The sequence below is a fragment of the Myotis brandtii genome, unplaced genomic scaffold, assembly GCF_000412655.1.
Source record: "Myotis brandtii unplaced genomic scaffold, ASM41265v1 scaffold434, whole genome shotgun sequence".
NCBI classification, from domain to species: domain Eukaryota; kingdom Metazoa; phylum Chordata; class Mammalia; order Chiroptera; family Vespertilionidae; genus Myotis; species Myotis brandtii.
In genome coordinates, this window is record NW_005366599.1 from 1,512,485 (window position 1) to 1,519,972 (window position 7,488).

A 7,488-nucleotide genomic window follows, 5' to 3' on the forward strand; every position below is an offset into this window, starting at 1 on the left:
GGAGGGGAACCTGAGGCGGGCAGAGGTCGGTGACCTGCGAAGGCCGCTGGTTCAGTCCGTTCCTGCTGCTCTAACAGAATATCAGACTCGGGTCTGGACCGAGGGGTCCGAGCGCGGGTCTCCGGCAGGTTCCGTGTCTGCCGGGGACTCACCTCCTGGTTCGCTGATGACCGTCTGCACGCCACAGAGGGTGGGGGGCTCTGTGGGGTCCCATTCACGGGGTGCCACCCGCATGCTCTAAACACCCCAAGCTCCTCTCGCTTAATACCGTCACATTGGGGTTAGGATTTCAACACAGGCCTTGGGGGGGGGGCCCAGGTATTTGGGCCATAGAAACCCCACCGCCAGGAACTGGGTTCATGCCCACACCGTGGCCCCACCCCGGCACCTGCCCGCTGACCACTGCTCTCAGGGCGCTGACCTCTGGGGGCCACCTCCAGGAGATAAAGTGAAATGATACATAGTTTTTAGGGGGTTTATTGAGATGTAATTGACATAGAGACTGTGTGAATTCGATCAATTTCTGTGTTGCAATGGGGTTCCCACCATGGCCTCAGCCGGCACCCCAACCCCTCACATAATCACCTGTTCTTTTCTGTGGTGAGAGTGTCAGACCGACTCCCTTAGCAACATTCAAGTATGCAGTACAGCGTTATAACTACAGTCACCCTGCTGTCATAGGTCCCCAACACAGGCTCATGCTGTGATGGGAAGTGTGTGCCCTTTGACGGCCATCTCCCCGCAGCCCACGCCCACCCCGCACCCCGGTGACCCCCGTTCTCGCCGTTTCTGTGAGTTTGGCTTTTGTGGGTTCCACACGTAAGTGGGATCCTATGGTCTCTGCCTCTCTCTGTCGGGCTTTACTTCACCAGCACAAAGCCCTTGGGGCCCATCCATTCGTCCCCAGTCACCGGCTGCCGGTCTTGCTCCTGGCTGATCACCATCACCACCATCATCACCATCACCACCATCACCACCACCATCACCATCACCACCATCACCACATCACCATCGCCAGTATCACTACCATCATTATCACTACCATCACCATCACCACCATCATTATAATCGTATTCATCATCTCAGGTGATGCCAATCAACCGCCAGCAAAGACGCTCACTTGGCTGTATTAGCATTCCTGTTCCCTGCTCACAGGTACCTTTTTCTAATTGCCGCTGCCTCTAATTGCTTTTTGAATTCGAGTGCAAACCGAAGCCTAATTCATCATCCCATCAGATTCGGTAAGTGCCGGTTTGGCATACTAATTCTTGCAGGTTGTAAGAACCATCTTGCCGATAAGAAACGTAGGAGAGCCCTTGTAAACATGTGTCTCGTTCTAAATGGTATACTTTTGACCCGGCAACTTTGCTTTTGAGATTTTACTCGAAGAAAATAGCCACGGAGAAGCTAAGGCATCCGTCTCCCGAGCTGTTTCTCCCTGCGGTGCTTATAACCATTGGAAACTAACTCCATGTTGACTAATAGAGGCGTGTACGATACATGATCCTGCCCCGATGATGAAATACGATGCAGCTTTTAAAAAGTGCGCTGTCGAATATTCAAATATATGGGAACTATTCCTGATGTACTTGTGAGCGGAAAAGCAGACTTCAAAGCAGGATGTGAAATTAGTCTCAGTCAGGGCGGGAAACGCCACTCGCCATGATGGGTCTGGGCTCTGGAAACTGACAGGTGTCAATCACCGTCCCCCGCCCTCCGCCTCGTCAGGAAGGTTGGACCTTCTGCAAGTCACTTAGTTCTCATGCCTCAGTTTCCTCGTTTGCAAAATGTAGGTTATAGTATAATACCGGCTCTTCCACAAAATACCAACTTCTGTGCATGGGCCACGAAGTTTCGATCGCACTGTACGTGCGCCCGCACGTGGTATTTTGTGGAAGAGCCACAGTCAAGGGGCCAAAGAGCCGCATGTGACTCGCAAGCCGCGGTTTGCCGACCACGGGGTTATACTAATCCTGTCCTCAGAGACAGCCAGGTGAAGCCTTCCTCTCCCCAGGGAAGGGCCCCTCCCCACCCCCTGGTCCTGTTTCACCGCCACCCTGATCACTCTCACGGGAACTCTCCGCCCAGTGGGTGGGGCCACCTGGGCCCCTGTGTTCCCAAGGCTGGGCGTGCGTTCCACTGTTATTACCAACAAACGGGCGGTGGACGTGTGATGGGAGGAGCCATTGCCACGGGGTTTCCTTTCTCTCCTGGACCCCAGAAAATCCCTTTGATTGGTTCCTGGAGCCGCCTGTAGACCCCCCGGGAGTGGGATGCTAGTGAGCACCCCTGGTCCCACTGCCGGGGTTAAGGACAGACTATGGCGGAGCTTCGTCCGAGGAAGGGAACTGAGCCCCCAGAGCGGGTTCCAATCCGGATGGCTTATTGCGTGCCAGGCTTTGGAGTTACAGGATCCACACGCATAGCCCTGCCTCCATCTCCCCCGGGGGGTTCCCTTGGTCTCCCAGCGCTTCGGAGGTTGGGCATCTGTCCGTGGTTGTGGTCGTGGTCGGAGGGGAACCTGAGGCGGGCAGAGGTCGGTGACCTGCAAAGGCCGCTGGCTCAGTCCGTTCCTGCTGCTCTAACAGAATATCAGACTCGGGTCTGGACCGAGGGGTCCGAGCGCGGGTCTCCGGCAGGTTCCGTGTCTGCCGGGGACTCACCTCCTGGTTCGCTGATGACCGTCTGCACGCCACAGAGGGTGGGGGGCTCTGTGGGGTCCCATTCACGGGGTGCCACCCGCATGCTCTAAACACCCCAAGCTCCTCTCGCTTAATACCGTCACATTGGGGTTAGGATTTCAACACAGGCCTTGGGGGGGGGGCCCAGGTATTTGGGCCATAGAAACCCCACCGCCAGGAACTGGGTTCATGCCCACACCGTGGCCCCACCCCGGCACCTGCCCGCTGACCACTGCTCTCGGGGCGCTGACCTCTGGGGGCCACCTTCAGGAGATAAAGTGTAACGATACATAGTATTTAGGGGGTTTATTGAGATGTAATTGACACAGAGACTATGTGGATTCGATTCATTTCTGTGTTGCAATGGGGTTCCCGCCATGGCCTCAGCCGGCACCCCAACCCCTCACATAATCACCTGTTCTTTTCTGTGGTGAGAGTGTCAGACCGACTCCCTTAGCAACATTCAAGTATGCAGTACAGCGTTATAACTACAGTCACCCTGCTGTCATAGGTCCCCAACACAGGCTCATGCTGTGATGGGAAGTGTGTGCCCTTTGACAGCCATCTCCCCGCAGCCCACGCCCACCCCGCACCCCGGTGACCCCCGTTCTCGCCGTTTCTGTGAGTTTGGCTTTTGTGGGTTCCACACGTAAGTGGGATCCTATGGTCTCTGCCTCTCTCTGTCTGGCTTTACTTCACCAGCACAAAGCCCTTGGGGCCCATCCATTCGTCCCCAGTCACCGGCTGCCGGTCTTGCTCCTGGCTGAGCGATGCTCCCCTGGAGACTACACATACATACATACATACGTACATACATGTACCCTCACAATTCACACCTGCCCCATCCATCCCGCGAGTGAGGGACACTCAGGCTGCTTCCCTGTGTGCTGACTGTTGTGAAGACCCTACTTCAAAGCAGGATGTGAAATTAGTCTCAGTCAGGGCGGGAAACGCCACTCGCCATGATGGGTCTGGGCTCTGGAAACTGACAGGTGTCAATCACCGTCCCCCGCCCTCCGCCTCGTCAGGAAGGTTGGACCTTCTGCAAGTCACTTAGTTCTCATGCCTCAGTTTCCTCGTTTGCAAAATGTAGGTTATAGTATAATACCGGCTCTTCCACAAAATACCAACTTCTGTGCATGGGCCACGAAGTTTCGATCGCACTGTACGTGCGCCCGCACGTGGTATTTTGTGGAAGAGCCACAGTCAAGGGGCCAAAGAGCCGCATGTGACTCGCAAGCCGCGGTTTGCCGACCACGGGGTTATACTAATCCTGTCCTCAGAGACAGCCAGGTGAAGCCTTCCTCTCCCCAGGGAAGGGCCCCTCCCCACCCCCTGGTCCTGTTTCACCGCCACCCTGATCACTCTCACGGGAACTCTCCGCCCAGTGGGTGGGGCCACCTGGGCCCCTGTGTTCCCAAGGCTGGGCGTGCGTTCCACTGTTATTACCAACAAACGGGCGGTGGACGTGTGATGGGAGGAGCCATTGCCACGGGGTTTCCTTTCTCTCCTGGACCCCAGAAAATCCCTTTGATTGGTTCCTGGAGCCGCCTGTAGACCCCCCGGGAGTGGGATGCTAGTGAGCACCCCTGGTCCCACTGCCGGGGTTAAGGACAGACTATGGCGGAGCTTCGTCCGAGGAAGGGAACTGAGCCCCCAGAGCGGGTTCCAATCCGGATGGCTTATTGCGTGCCAGGCTTTGGAGTTACAGGATCCACACGCATAGCCCTGCCTCCATCTCCCCCGTCGTGGGGGGCGGGGGTTCCCTTGGTATCCCAGGGCTTCGGAGGTTCGGCATCTGTCCGTGGTTGTGGTCGTGGTAGGAGGGGAACCTGAGGCGGGCAGAGGTCGGTGACCTGCGAAGGCCGCTGGTTCAGTCCGTTCCTGCTGCTCTAACAGAATATCAGACTCGGGTCTGGACCGAGGGGTCCGAGCGCGGGTCTCCGGCAGGTTCCGTGTCTGCCGGGGACTCACCTCCTGGTTCTCGGACAACCGTCTGCACGCCGCAGAGGGTGGGGGGCTCTGTGGGGTCCCATTCACGGGGTGCCACCCGCATGCTCTAAACACCCCAAGCTCCTCTCGCTTAATACCGTCACATTGGGGTTAGGATTTCAACACAGGCCTTGGGGGGGGGGCCCAGGTATTTGGGCCATAGAAACCCCACCGCCAGGAACTGGGTTCATGCCCACACCGTGGCCCCACCCCGGCACCTGCCCGCTGACCACTGCTCTCGGGGCGCTGACCTCTGGGGGCCACCTTCAGGAGATAAAGTGTAACGATACATAGTATTTAGGGGGTTTATTGAGATGTAATTGACACAGAGACTATGTGGATTCGATTCATTTCTGTGTTGCAATGGGGTTCCCGCCATGGCCTCAGCCGGCACCCCAACCCCTCACATAATCACCACAGTATAACATTGTGATATGTACATACAATGTACATATTACAATGTTATATACATACACACAATGCCTATCCAATATTGTGTGCATATAAATACACACACAATGTATATACACTATATACGTGACCTCTCGACATATATAGATATAGGTAACATATATGTAGATATATATAACACACATATCTTTATAGGTGCACGACATTTATGTCAAGTAGCCCTGGCCTGGTGGGGGAGGTGCAGAGGACACAACACCATGGCAGGGAAGCTCCAGTGCCTTGAGAGCAAGCAGAGCGGGCTTCCTGGAGGAAGGGGCATCGGGACAGAACCCCAGGGATGCAGAGGAGTAAGTGAGGCCGAGGAAGAACCCAGGGTGTTGCAACATCTTCCGGGTCCTGACTCCATTCCCTTCGGATAAGTGCCCAGAGGTGGGACGGCTGGGTTATAAGCAGCTCCATTTTGTTTTTTATTTTTGGAGGACGCTCCACACTGTTTTCCACGGCAGCCGTGAGCAGCCAGCAGAGGGGGCAGGATGCTAAGGTTCCAGAGGGAGAGCAATGCCCCCGCGCCTCCTGCTGCCGGGAGGCCCAGACCCTTCAGAGGGAAAACAGGCAGCCGCTTACAATCCCACCGGCAGGGCACGAGGGTCCCCCTTTCTCCGCGTCCTCACCGACGCTCGTCATTTCTGTCCCTTGGACGACAGCCGGCTCTGACCGCTGTGCAGGGGTTATACTAATCCTGTCCTCAGAGACAGCCAGGTGAAGCCTTCCTCTCCCCAGGGAAGGGCCCCTCCCCACCCCCTGGTCCTGTTTCACCGCCACCCTGATCACTCTCACGGGAACTCTCCGCCCAGTGGGTGGGGCCACCTGGGCCCCTGTGTTCCCAAGGCTGGGCGTGCGTTCCACTGTTATTACCAACAAACGGGCGGTGGACGTGTGATGGGAGGAGCCATTGCCACGGGGTTTCCTTTCTCTCCTGGACCCCAGAAAATCCCTTTGATTGGTTCCTGGAGCCGCCTGTAGACCCCCCGGCAGAGAAGACTGCCCCACCAGCTCCGACTCCGTCACAAGGCATAGACGTTTGCCACCTAAAACCATTTAATAACTCGCTTAAAAATTCAAATAAACGGCTGAGACTTAATCAGGCGGTTCATGTAAGCACCTCTGGGGTGGCGCGTATAAAAGGCACGCAGCCCACAGTCGCCACACTCTCGGGCGGGTCCCGCGGAGCCGGCTGGCTTCCTGGGCCAAGGCGACAAGGGCGCGAACAAAGCCAGCTCCGATTCTGCTGGGCGGGCCTGGTCGTCCCTCCTACGCTGATTTCTACCCCGGGGACAGCACGCTGCACAGAGGGTCCCGGGCACCTCGCGGCAGCTCTATTTTCAGTCTGAGTTGCTTTCTTCCCTTCCTCAGTCAGGCGTTCTCTGTAGACCCCAGGGGGTCCCAGCAGCTGGAGACAGTGCCTTCCAGCCCCAGCTGGCAAGCAGCGCCAGGGGTGGGACAAGTCTGGAGGCCGAGAGCCAGGCCCCTCGCCGCCCGGGCATTCACTGTCGCAGCCGGAGTTCGCTTTCCATGCATATCCTGCCTGTTCTTTGAAAATAACTGAGCATTTAACGCCGAAGAGATTTCACAATTAGCCGCGTTTCCCGCAGGGGAATTCAGATCCAAAGGAACCCAGGGCTGGAACAGCGGGTCCCTGCAAACCCCTCTTTCAGTGGCATTGGATCCAGGGGCTCCTTAGTGCACCTAGCGGTTCCCATTCAGCCTGAATGCGGGGGCCTGAGATGCCCCTCCCCGGGGCCCCCTCTGAGTCCGCGTGCAGCTGCAGCTTTCTGCAAAGGGACCCCCGGCATCTTCTTGGGTGACCCCCACAGCAGGCTTCCCAGTGGTGGGGAGGGTGGTGTTACCTGGCCCGAAGCTGAGGATGCTGAGGCTGGAGGGCACGGGTCATTTGCATAGGTCGCCAAGGTCATTCGCACCTGTCTTACCGGTAAGTTCTGGGAGGAAGGGGACCAGGAGATGCCACCTGCAAATGTGCCACTTCTGCAAAAAGGTGATTTTCACAACTGAGAGCTGCTGACTTGGTAGAAATCCCTACTCCCCCCGCCCCCCTCCCCCATCGGCCTAAAAGCAGGACATAACTGTCCTTGGTGGAGGCGCCTCTCTCGTGCCGGGAGGGAAGGACAACCTGCATCCTTGAGGAGGAAGGGGTGTGGGGGTGGGTACGCACAACCTTCCTAACACAACCCTTACCTGTGTTCGTTTCCCCCGTGCACTTACATAACCACAAGCCACCGCCCCGAGAGGCCCCTGCCCCTGCCTGCCACCTCTTTATCACCCTTTGCTAGGATAGGATACACATCCCTGTGTCTAACGGCTTGGGGTGCTGTGGATCTGTCTTAGC